The following is a 13,332-nucleotide window of genomic DNA, read 5'->3' as shown; positions in this document are numbered from 1 at the left end:
TGTTCATGTCTCACCCCCAGAAAGTAAACCATTTTACATGGAGAGACAGAATCCATTACGAGAAGTCCACCCAGTTAGAGGAACGGGTGGCGAACTAGAACGAGTGTTTGTTTACACTCCGATTACAAAGATGGAACTCCTAGAGATGAAGAAATTAATTCCCTGTCATGATAAAGATCCAGCAGGGTTCCATAGAGAATTAAAAGACATGCTCCGTATGGGAGAATACACGTATCCAGATATAATTAAAATGTTAAAGGTTCTGTTGCCCGCAGGGGTGTATGAAAAGCTCAAGGAAAAAGAATGGGAGGTGGGAGAGAAAAAGATCGATTGGGCAGTTCTAGAAGCCGAAGACAAGGCACGAGTACCAGGTACCGGTCTTGGAGCGAAATGTAAAGAATTACCAGAATTATTAATACAAGTTTTACCTAGGTTATTGACAACTAGAAAAGAAGACTGGGATGCAATCTCAGCCTGTAAACAGAAACAAGACGAAGACATTAGTGATTTTTATTCCAGATTTGAGAAATGTTTTAGTATCAACAGTGGCCTCAAGACAAGTAGTGAGTCATACCCTCATCTTTTTGTTACTAAATTAGTCGAGAATTCAAGTCCACAAATTAAAAATCGAGTTTTGAAAGTCGAAAGTACCTGGCAAGCTAATACCCCGTCCCAGATGTTGCAGATGCTCCAATACCACCAGAATAGGATCAGGGAAGAACAAGAACACGAGAGAAAACGTATGAAAGACACGAAAATGAAAGTACTAGTTGCACAATCTGTTCCTCAAGACAGTCAGAAGAGGGGTCCGAATCAAGCCAGTCATCCTGCAGCTCCCGTTAAAGGGAACTGCAATTATTGTAAACAGCCAGGTCATTTTATAAACGAGTGTGCAGTTCTGAAACACAACATAGCCACTGGTAAGACTAAAGAAAGACCACGTCCGCCTAGACACGAACAAGTTTCACAGACTCCTCAGTCACAGAATGCACCACAGACAGTTACAGCTCCGCAGCCTATTGCTGCAACACAGCATGTTACACAGCAGATGTACCAGTATGCACAGTCTGAGTATCCAGAGTACCAGCCATATTCATGAAACAGCCTAGAGAGGGAGGTAGGCTTGCCTCTCATCGAGATACCTGTAGATCAAGAAGGTCCCTATGTTCACAGTCAAGTATTAGGGAAAGACAGAAAGTTTTTGATTGATACAGGGGCAAGTTGGACCACTATAAGTCATGCCGAAGTTCCAGGGGCTCCGCTCTCAGGCTCAAGAAATGTTTCCCTTGGATTTTCAGGAAAACCCATTGTAAATGAAATATCAAAGCCAGTTACTCTAGAAGTAGGTCCACTGTCCCGTACTACTGATTTGTTACTTACTAAGTCCTGTCCAGAAAACCTATTAGGCATTAAAACACTGAAAGAGTTAGGTGCAGTTATATGCTGTTCCCCAGAGGGAATACGTCTGTTCCTACGTGACTTTAAGGGTCACTATGTATTACGAGATTTTGATCCCAGATTGTCCAATGTTCCGCAGCATCTATGGGCGCAAGGTCCAACTGATGTTGGTTATATGCAAATCACACCCCATCGTGTGACTCTCAAGCCAGGTGTGGTGTTACCACGAATCAGACAGTACAGATTGCCACCTGAGGCTGTAGCAGCCTTATCCAAAATTATTGACGAGCTCATGGCTCAAGGAGTGGTTGTAGAAACTGACTCCAATGTATGCAATTCTCCGATCATTCCAGTCATGAAACGTACTGATCCAAATGCACCCCCAGTATATCGGTTAGTGATTGACCTACGAGAACTTAATAAATGTATTATTCCTCAGTACCCAGTCGTTCCAGATATCTCTTCCCTGTTGACAGCCATTGATTCCGAAGCCACGTTCTTTACTGTAATCGACCTCAAGAACGCGTTTTTCAGTGTCCCTATTCATCCAGACAGCCAGTTCCTTTTCGGATTCTGTTTAAATGGAAGGAGCTATATGTTCACACGAGCTCCTCAAGGTTTCACAGAAAGCCCTAGCATTTACAGTCAAGCACTTAAGAGACAACTAGACAACATTCACATGCCAACTGACACTGCCCTGCTCCAGTATGTCGATGATCTACTGGTCACAGCCCGTTCTGAACGTGCTTGCGAGCGAGCATCCCTTACAGTCTTGTATTTCCTAGCCGAGATGGGGCACAAGGTGTCCCCTTCGAAGCTTCAATTCTGTGTCCAGCAAGTGGTCTACTTAGGACACTTACTGTCCAAGAGGGGTAGGCAGTTGACACCTGACCGTATCCAGTTAATAGCGAGTCTTCCTCAGCCCAAGACCCAGAAGGAGGTACGCGCTTTTATCGGCCTCACTTCTTATTGCCGACAATGGATTCCTCAGTATGCATTTCTAGCCAAGCCACTGATACAGTTAACGACACAGGAGGCAGCCGTATCGACTGTCCTCCCTTGGACATCTGAACATACACTCAGTTTCAATGAGTTAAAGAAAGCCCTATGTCAAGCTCCAGTTCTAGCTACACCAAACTACAGTAAGCCTTTTACACTTTTCGTCACAGAACGCGAAGGTACAGCATTATCTGTTCTCACACAAGATCAAGCAGGACAATACAAGCCCTGTGCTTATTTTTCGAGCACATTAGATCCTGTAGCCCAGGCTCTGCCTGCGTGCCTCAAGTCAGTTGCAGCCACAGCACTAGCTATCAGACAAAGTGATTCCATAGTATTAGGACACTCCCTGACAGTACAAGTTCCACACTCCGTGGAAGTTCTTTTAAACCGAACACAGACTCAGCACTTGACAATTGCACGTTTAACAGGTTATGAATTGACACTGTTCCAGCCACACATAGAAATCAGACGCTGCAACGTTTTAAATCCTGCTACATTGTTACCATCAGTTACTTCGAATTCTGCCACACATGACTGCGTGGAAGTAGTTAACATTACGACAAAGCCAAGACAAGATCTGACAGATATTCCGTTACCAGACCCCGACCTGACACTTTATGTGGATGGTTCATGTATGAGAACAAGTGCAGGAGAACTAGTCGCCGCGTATGCAGTGACTACCGACACTGAAGTTATTGAGACACACCGTATTGACACCCTGTCCGCTCAAGCAGCAGAGCTAGTTGCTCTGACACAAGCCTGCATACACGCCAAGAACTTGAAAGTTAATGTTTACACAGATTCACGTTACGCATTTGGAGTTGTACACGACTTCGGAGTGCTCTGGCAAGAGAGAGGTTTCATGACTTCTCATGGAACCAAGATTCAGCATGGTCTCCTTATTCAAGCTCTGTTAGACGCAATACATTTACCGACGTCCATTGCTATCATGAAATGCAAAGCACATACGAAAGTTACTGACATTATTTCCCAAGGTAATGATCTAGCGGATCGCACAGCCAAGTTTACAGCACAGACTCCAGACATTCCAGTTAATCCGACACAGACACACACTCCAGATCCGACTACATGCATGACAGTTAAGGACCCTACACAAGATGTCATAGACATACAGTTACATGCTACTCCTGAAGAAATCAAGAAATGGTCCGAACAAGGAGGGGTCCAGACAGATCAAGGATGGTTAACGAAGGGTAGAGCCACATGGTTTCTCCCCGACTCTATGGTTCAAGTCATTATTAATACTGCACATAGTCCAGCACATTTAGGAGAAAAAGCTATGTTAGACAGTATCCAGAACATTTGGTTCAACAAGCATTTACGAGCTGCAGCCAAGCAGAAAGTCCGTACCTGTATGATATGTTGTCAGTTTAATCCAGGTAAAAGTGTCCCGGTGGAACAAGGTGGATTCCAACCTCCTGACCACCCTTTTGAAGTCCTCCAGATGGATTATATTCAGATGGAACGATGTCGAGGTTTCAAGTATGTCCTTGTAGTTGTATGCGCTTTGTCCAGGTGGACAGAAGCATATCCAGTCCCAGATTACACAGCCGCGACCACTGCCAAGCAGTTGGTTCGTGAGTTCTTCCCCCGCTATGGACTCCCTAGAGTCGTATATTCTGACAACGGCCAGCCATTCCCATCTGAGTTAATGAAGCATGTTTCCCTTTTGTTAGGATACCAGTGGAAGTTTCATTGTGTACGCCATCCTGAAGCAGCAGGTCTCGTAGAGAGACATAACCAGACCCTGAAAATTCGCATCGCCAAAGTATGTAAAGAGAAAGGTGTGGACTGGCTAGTAGCTCTGCCAGTCGCTTTGTTCTATATGCGCATGGTCGCACATTCCAGATCAGGTCTGTCCCCGTATGAGGTCGTATTCGGCCGCCCCCCTAACATGTGGGGTACTCCTAGACCCCGAAGTATTACCGATGTTTCAAGTAATATGCTGACAGATTACCTAGCTTCCTTGATGTCTGCCCTCAACTCTTGTCGTTCACAGGTTGCCGCCGCATTTCCAGACAATACCGAGGTGGCACCGCATGAAATCGTTCCAGGATCCATGGTCCTTGTCCGGAATTTTGACCGCTCAAGTCCGCTGGAGCCACGCTGGAAGGAGCCCCGACAGGTCCTCCTTGCCACCCGTACAGCCGTGAAGTTGGAGGGACGCAAAGGCTGGGTGCACCTTTCGCACGTAAAAAAGTTTTATGGACTGAAACCCGTCTCAAAGAACATTTCCCAGGATTTGAAGGTTTGCCAAAATATTGTTCTCAAGGACTGTCCCGCAAAAGACATTGCTACAAACCCTCCCCTGTTAGAGAAAACTCCGCAACAGGAGTATAAGTTGAAACTCCGGTCTAGTAAAATAAGTCAGCCAGTTTGATTGTCTAAGTCCTCCCCTAGGTGAAACGGTTAGACTGTTTCTGACATGTATAAAATAGACCCCCATAGTGAGAGAGTTAGTCAAAACTCAATTCGATGTATCGTTTTTCTATGTTTCATATTATTTCTCAGCATTATGATTTCCTGCACCAGTTATGCATTTTTCTTGTATTTCCCAGTTCTTCATGTAAATAAGTCTGCTAATGCTACCATAGAGCATACGTTTAGTGATCTGCCTCCTCATGAACTCTCTTACCGCCTCGCTATGAAAAATAATTCTTTCATCCGCATGTTACATTACTCACATCAGACCAGCAATGCCACTAATTGTTGGGTGTGTGGTCGACTCCCCCCTTTCCAGATACCGAAGGGAGTTCTGCCACTTTTTCCTTATCCTTTTTCACATAATGGTTCGTGTGGAGCATGGTCCACGTTAACGTCATCCTCAACAGATATGTCTTTTCTTAACAGTACATGTTTTCCAGACAAGCAAGGTCTTCCCCACAGAACAGGGTTAGATCTAGAAAATGAAGTGTATAATTTAGGTAACTATTCTTCGAATTTCATGGTCCTAAATGTTCAGTCTGATTCCACTCCAGACTTACCTGCTATTTCAGTACTACCAGTTAAAGGTGAATTATGTGTCCGAAATAATGGTTCCGTACACGTAGGACATAGTGATTGTACTACTATTGTCAAGTATAGTGACAGTGGGAAATCTATTTTCAAAGCTTCACGTCATTCTTATTTTATTTGTGGTCAAACTGCATATGTTCGTCTGCCCCTCGATTGGGAGGGAACCTGTTACATTGCCTTCCTACTGCCACCAGTTTTCCTAGCCCCATCTGATTATCATAGAAACACACATCTAGTACACATTAGACATAGAAGGGAGTCCCCCATTGTCGATTATACTGAAACTGCCTTAGAACAGTATACAGATTTCAACAGAGGTTTCTTTTTCTTTATAGGACCTATCCAGAATAGTAAGCTAATCCGTAGGTTAACCAGAACCCTTGAAGCTGTAGTCAATGAGACTGCCTCTGCTCTAGGTAACTTAACCGAAGAGCAATCTGCTATGAGATTTGTCGTTTTACAGAATCGTCTCGTCCTTGACGTCATACTGGCCGATAGGGGCGGGGCCTGTAGAGTCATCGGATCTAGTTGCTGCATTTTCATTCCAAATAACGCGCCGTCTGTTTATTCAGCTATAACCAGACTCCATAAAATTGCCCATCTGTTACACCAAGATCCAGGCACCTGGACATGGTCCGGTTGGTTCTGGAATATAATTTCCGCCTGGGGATGGAAAGTATTGTCCTTTCTAGGTATTGCAGTAGCGATCATATTCAGCTGCTGCCTCTGTATACAATGTGGCCCTGCGATTTGCGGCATTTGTGCTACATCATGTATTCCTAGTCCCAAGCCCCGTTCTAAATCCCGTTCCAGGATAATTCGAGACGAGCAAATGATACTGTATGAAATGATAGATGGTATCATGAATATTGATGTTTCCTGATGGAAACGTAGTGACAAGGAGGGAATGTGGAAAAGTAAATTTTGTCATGTTCTGTGTCCCTACGTGTCATCCATCATATGTTATATGTGCATGATTAAATATGCATATGCATTCCCTATGTTTGTTTATAGACGCAATTACAGTTGTGTCCACTTCTAGTATGCCAGTTTCCAGTTCTCGTGAATACTACGAATATCAGGCCTATGTAAAGTTACGTTGCCACGTTTCTCAGTGTGCACGTTATTTCATTGTAAAGTCCCCGTTTCTAGGCCTCAGAAGGGCCTGGACACCAGATTCAGCTCCTGTCTCCTGAAGCCTCGCTGAGGAGCGATACAGCCCCCACCTGTATCCTCGACCCTTCACTTACTTCCTGCCTCGCAGTGCCCGACTCAGCCTGGCTCTGCCTCTGAGTCTGCCAAGAGTATGTTATGATTCCAGTTATCAGTTCAGTCCTCCTTCTCTGCATTCCTAAAAGCTACTGAATCGCATCAATAGTTTCCGTCATTTGTCTAGCCTTCACGTCTCCATGTAAGAGAAATACTGCATTTAATGGTCATTTAATATTCTTCCTCACGCACTACATGTAGAATAATGCATGGTCCAGTCATAGTGTCTGTTAGCCTTTCCCCTCCTGACTTCTAGTTTATATCAACATGTTCTCTAAACATCAGATACTAGATACTGTTTAGGTACATGTCGCCCTGACTCTCCAGACTTCAGTCTCTGCTCCTAGCACAGAGTTCGAAGCCCCCAGCTTCTCCTAGTAACACGTCATTGCTAGTTTGCGCGCACTATCAGGTTAGAGGTCCCGGCTCCTCAGGTAGCCCCCTCCATGGTTTCCGCCCCATTCATGACATATTCTGTTACGTTTGCATCACATGTCTATGTATACGCCCTGTTACACCTCTTTTCACCCTTATCTTTCGCGACTGCTACGCATCACGCCTATTGCTCCACCCACTGCTACGCCTATTGCAATGTAATGCTATGTGTTTGCGTTATGTATATATGATCGTGCACTGTTATTAAAAAGTTATTCCTTCCTTAGCGCGCTCATCCCAGATCCAGCCCCAGCAGCTGCTGGGCCCTGCCATCCTATTCCTATGCAGGTTGTCCTGTTCCTGTCCTTATGCTGTATTAAACCTGCAAAACTCCTACTACCTCGAATCTTGACTCTTATTTATTGAGCTATCTGTTATTCATTTATTCATTCAAAAATAGGGTATTATTTATTTATTTACCACAAGTCATACACAATACATTTAAATGCATCCTCTTGGACGAAGACAACTAATTAGTAACTGAGTGGCGCCTGGGAATTTTCAGAAGAATTTGTGCTGCAGCATTGTGAATACCTTGAAGTCTTTTTATGATTGACTTTGAGCTGCTCAAATATAAAGTGTTCCCATAGTCAAGTCGGGAGAGAACTAAATCTTGTATTACCAGTGTATGAAAGGTCTCTAGTAGCAATTTAAGCAGTTTTCTTAAAGCTCTCAATATGCCAAAGCAGGAAGATTCCAGTTTTCTGGCTTGAGTCGCCATTGTCATTTTCCCATCAATCCATGCGCCACGCCGCTGACTTCTGATTTTGGAGTGTGGCCATGGCCATGGCATCCATTTTAAATACAGAACATTTCAATCAGGTGCATTTTTAAAATGGGGGAATATTTCCTGCACACCATTTCGTGACATTACATTTTAAAACAGGGCAACTCTTACCACACATGGCCTATACAGGTTTATTACCATGAGGGAGACATCCCAAATTAGGGGGGCAAAAAGCGAAAAATTCTGGGGGGGAAGGGCCAAGTCCAACATATACCATATAAATAAATCGGATTTAAGTACAATTAAAACATGTACAGAAGTTAAAATAAGCGCAACCCAAAAAAATGATGTAATATTGTGTAGAGCTAGATACAACCACAAATAAATGTATCAGAATAGTCAGTATTATATATTGGGGGTTTGCTTACTGAGGGTTGTGCAGACACTTGTGTGCTGCACAACTTTGCACTTTGTCTACTGGTGATTTTAACCCCTTGCATGCTGCTGACGAGCTCACGGTGGCCGTGTGCTGGTGACGAGCTGAACTCGTCGTGGCCTCCGCGGAACGGCCACGCGGGGATAATTTCCCCGCTGTGCTGGGCGTTCCATTAAGCGGGCGGGGCCATGACAAGCTCATCTCGTCACCAGCACACGGCCATCGTGCTGCGTGACGAGCCGAGCTCGTCAGCAGCACCGCGCGCGCCCACCTTCCCCCCGCGCCGCAAGGGAATTAGCCCCGCGGCGATGGGGTTAATGGTTAGTGTATTGACACAATGCTTTGTGTCCCTTTCCACCACATGATCACTGCACAAATCTTTAGTAAATAACCCCCCTACAGGGCCTCATTTAGAGTTTACCAGAACACTGTGCCGCAAAGATGGCAGAGTATCCTGTCTAAAAACTCACCGTCCACCCACTTTATTTGGAGTCAGGCAGACTGTCATGCTTCCACCAATGGTGGCTGTGCTGGTTCCATCAGCAGAAACCTTAGACTTGGGGCCAAATGTGTAGGTACCAGTAGCGGCTGGCAGGGAACGGGGGCATAGGGTTTGCGCAGGGGAGGACAAAATACAAAAAAAATACCTTACCTGCTCACAGCCGCCATGACCATCTCTCCACCATTGTGTCTTCTTCTCTGGCAAGTCCCAGAAACAGAAAGCTCCCAAGCTCCCCAAAGCCAATCACACCACTGCAATGCAGCGTTGTGATTGGTCTGAGCGCCGTGGTTCAGCGGTCAGACAGGCAGTGGAGCCTGGGCATGGTCCTCACCAGGCTGTGTATTACAGCCTGGTGAGGAACATGTAAAGTGCACATGACTGGTCGGTCCAAGACGGCCGGCCGAACTGTCATGGGACTTGAAGTGTGCAAACGACTCCTCCTCCTGTGCCACCAGCCCCGCCCCAAGCCAGCCCCGAACCTACGAAAAATAAAATGATAATTACAATGTTATTATCTTTTTTTTTCCTGCTCTGAGAGCAGCGGGGCAACGCTCCTCCGCCTTGGCGGAGGAGCCACCCCTGGCAATCTCCTATTTAAGGGCTAAATTCTATGCGCTTTTTATCTTGTTCGGAATGACTAGGAATAGCCTGACGTCCCGAACAGTAAGAAAGAAAACGCCCTAGGTTTCAAGGTCATTAACCCCTTGGGCGCGTCCTTGATTCTGCGCCTTTGCAGCGCTTTCAATGAGTGGGCGGGTTTATGACGGCCCCCAGCAGTCATCAGCATACGCCCACCGTGGTGCATGACGACCGGGGGCCATCATCAGCATGGAATAATATTTCTTTTTCAAAGACAAACTCCTGCTTCTGAGTGGTCGCAAGCAACATAAATGTTAATCAGAAAACTTTCTGTACCTACACAAGATCCCCCATAGTGACGGCTCTTCTGAATGCAGAGATATCTCCACCAGTCAGGTGGATCTCTAAATATCGCATGTAGTAGTCTGTCAGTGTGGCAAAAGTAAATACCTCCATTCCTCAGGCAGAAGGTGGGCCGTCCACCACAACTCTAACTGAGGCCCCGTCCAGAAGACCATCAGTCACTCCAAACAGGGAACACCCAACATGTAAGGTACTAACTGGCATAGGCAGATGCCGCGGTACCTCATGGTTGATACCTAAGTGTGTCACAAACTTCCGCAGCCTTGATCTTTGAAGCTGCTGGTTGTGGGTACAGTTTTTAAGTGTGTAGTACAGGTGTACATACAACAGGCTGATAGATAGGGCAGGTTCACCAGCAGGGACAGTCCTTCCTGTCTCCAGAAAGACTTCCACCCTCATCTCATGCAGATGTCAAGAGGACCTTAATGTCCAGGTCAAGTTAACTGGGCTGCAGGTCATCATGCCTCATGGCTGGCACTCTGATTGAGTCCTCCTCTCAGCAGAGCTTTGTTCTTGTCCTGGAGGTCAGAGTATGCTACTGACACCTCTGAGCAGATTCCCACCTATTCTTACAAGCAGGGCACAGCATGAGGACGCTCTTCTTTAAATCAAGGTTCCTTCAGGGCCGTGAAAGGGCAAAACAGTCAAACCCAGTCCTCATATATAGTCCTCCTCTCACCTGGTGCTGTAAAGCTTCCTTCCAAGCCAACTAATCACTCTGGAAGCCCTGTACCTATTAAGAATCTAGGGCACAAGTGGGAAGCCAGAGTCCTGTTTAAAGGTATGCAGTATCTAAATCAATAATGCCAAGCAACCAGAACATGGGCAGCTTTGCAAATATGTTTTCCTGACTTCCTGCACTAAAGGGGTGGGAAAGTAATAATAATCAGTGAAAGGGATGTGGATTGTAAAGTTGTAGGCCAGACGTTCAAATCAAGAGCTGGGCAAGCAAGGCTACCAGACCAGGCTCACCCACACCATGGTACCATAGTAGGTGTCTGGGTTGCATCCCCATGGAAGCCCAGAAACCAGACAAGGGTGAAGCTCCTCTGGATTCTTTGACCTGTGCCTTCCCCCGGGTCAGGAACGCTACAACTAATTCAAGCCAGTTGAACAATATTTGATGTTGCTGAGAAATCTGGTTCTAATTCCAGCTTTAACACTGAACGTAAACTAATTAGCTTGTTTTCAAACAAAAGTAACTTCTATATGAAACAAACATATTTAGAAAAACCCAATCTTCTTTTGAATAATTTGTTTTTACAACATTGCCAACCTTTTCTAAATGTAAATACCTTTTGTTGCACAACAGTAAGAATAATACATTTCATCCTCCCAACCATCCAAATGTTTACAATTTCCCAAATAATAATTAGGCTGCAGAATAGCAAATCACACCCATTTCATTAATGCACTTTGCCCCAATTTTGTTTAGATTATAATAAGAATAGTAAATTACACTATTGCGATTAAAGCACTTTCACCAATGCGTGTGAGTCTGAATTTCGAATAGTTAATGTCACCTTTCCAAATTATGTGCTTTCCCCAAAGCAGTATTAGTTCAAATGAAGTTATAATAATTAATATCACCCTCTTTAATGTATTCACTTTCTGAAATCTTGGACAAGAGTTATAATAGTAAAATCTCATTACTCTCATGTATGCCCTTTCTACAATTTTTGCTACCTTGGAGTTAGAATTATTAGGCGGTTAAGCACTGGCTGCTGGATCAGTCTGAGTCCACCTCAAGAGCGCTTGACCAAAGGGCGACTCCTCCCAGTAACCATGGCGCCACCTTGAGCAGAATACCAATGTGAAGTGAGGCAAGTGCCTACTTAAGAGGGTACCAAATAAGGACGAAAACCTCAAAGGGAAAAACCTCCTCATAATCTTATTAATCATAAATGAAGATAAAAATGATAAACGAAGAGAATGGTAAGCAGAACACTTCTCCTGCAGGAACAGGAAGGAGAAAAGACCAGGCCAAAATCCAGTAGAAAAACCCAACACAGGTTCAGCTGCAAGGACCAAAAATCTTGGGCCAATAATGGAAGCAAGGGGATGATAAATGTTCCAAAAATAAGAGAATAAATCAGTTGAAATGCATCCTTCTCCTAGAACTGCCTCCTTATAGATGATCTCACATGAAGAGACATCATAGCAAAGGAGACCATGCTTCATCTTGGATTGGGATCCTCAGACGACATTCTATGGACGAACCACCATCCCGGAAAGGTCCAGTTATAAGGCTCGACCTCGCCGACATTCGGGAAGTGATGGTATTCCCTTGGAAGATGAAGCTCAAGATTGAGAAGTAACTCAGAGCGATGCATTCCATGATGCATCTCAGTCATATGTATCCTGCCCGCTAAACAGCTCCCAGAATGCTCTTCTGGGGGTCACGAGCATGAAGATGCCAAGATGTTTCTTATAGTATGGGTGCTCAACCACATACTGAGTGCAGCGTCTCAAAACACGCTGCTTGACAGCATAGTCAATGCTTCTTCCTCTTTGGCCCTCAAAGGGCTACAGTAAACGTTCAACCCTTTTCTCCGCAGGGTGTAAGAAATTCAAATGCCATGGATTTGAGTTAGAATAGTAAATCTTACCCTCTGAAGAATGCACTTTCCTCCGTGATTGTGAAATTAGAGTTAAGCATGTAAATCTCACCCTCTTTAATTTTGTTCTTAATTTAATGAATATTGGATTCAAGTTACAATACTAAATTGCACACCTTTTATTTACTTTCCCCAACTTTACTTGTATTGAATTAAAGTTGGAAAAGTAAATCTCAACACCATGATTTCCCACTTTCCCCAATGTTTGTAGGACTGGAATCAGAGTAATACATTGTACTCCTTTCATGTTTGTCCAGTCTCAACTTTTAGCTGTATTGGACTTAGAATAGTAAATCTCATCCTTCAGATAAATGCATTTTCTCCAGTGTATCTGAGATTGGAGTGAAAATAGTAAATTTCACCCTGTGTATTCATGCTTTTTCCTCTTAGGGCCCGATTCTGATGCGGCTAGGAAGGCCTCCTAACGGCATTTGCTCTGTATGGATTGGCAATGTGTCTTTCTGACCGAGGGCCCGATTACGACGATGCCGTTAGGAAATCTTCCCGATCGAATCGGTTTGGAAATGGTTTCTGACCGACTCGGATCGGGAGAGTCCGACCGATCGAGTACGATGGATCCGTATGCTTCTAGATACGATTTGGTTGGACTCCCATTAACTTCTATGGGAGCTTATGTTTCTAATCACATCGTAATCGGGCCCTTGGTCAGGAAGACACGTTCCTGATCTGATTTGAAGGAGCAAATGCTGTTAGGAGGCCTATTTAACCGCATCGTGATCGGGCCCTAGGTGGGAATGCGTTCCTAACCGCCACGCAATCTGCAATTCGTAAAGCCAAAACTCGTCGCACCTCCACGCCATGGTACCCAATTAATAGTTGCAATTGAAAAAAAACAAAGGTTGCAGACAGTTTTGCTAAACTTTCATGGAATATATTTCCTGTGCAAATTGAAAAGAATAGACCAGGCCCCTTGCAGAAGCCCACGACAAGCATGGCCAAAGCGTTG

At 44.7% G+C, this 13,332-nt stretch overlaps 1 protein-coding gene across 1 annotated transcript in view; it reads left to right on the top strand.

The window, feature by feature from the left end:
* Positions 1 to 13,332, top strand: part of LOC144754066 (mamu class II histocompatibility antigen, DR alpha chain-like) — a 215,672-nt gene that overhangs the window by 179,487 nt on the left and 22,853 nt on the right. The gene's annotated exons all lie outside the window — the stretch shown is intronic.

The sequence above is a fragment of the Lissotriton helveticus genome, chromosome 5_1 (genome assembly GCF_964261635.1).
Source record: "Lissotriton helveticus chromosome 5_1, aLisHel1.1, whole genome shotgun sequence".
NCBI lineage: Eukaryota > Metazoa > Chordata > Amphibia > Caudata > Salamandridae > Lissotriton > Lissotriton helveticus.
This window is presented reverse-complemented; position numbering and strand designations above follow the sequence as displayed.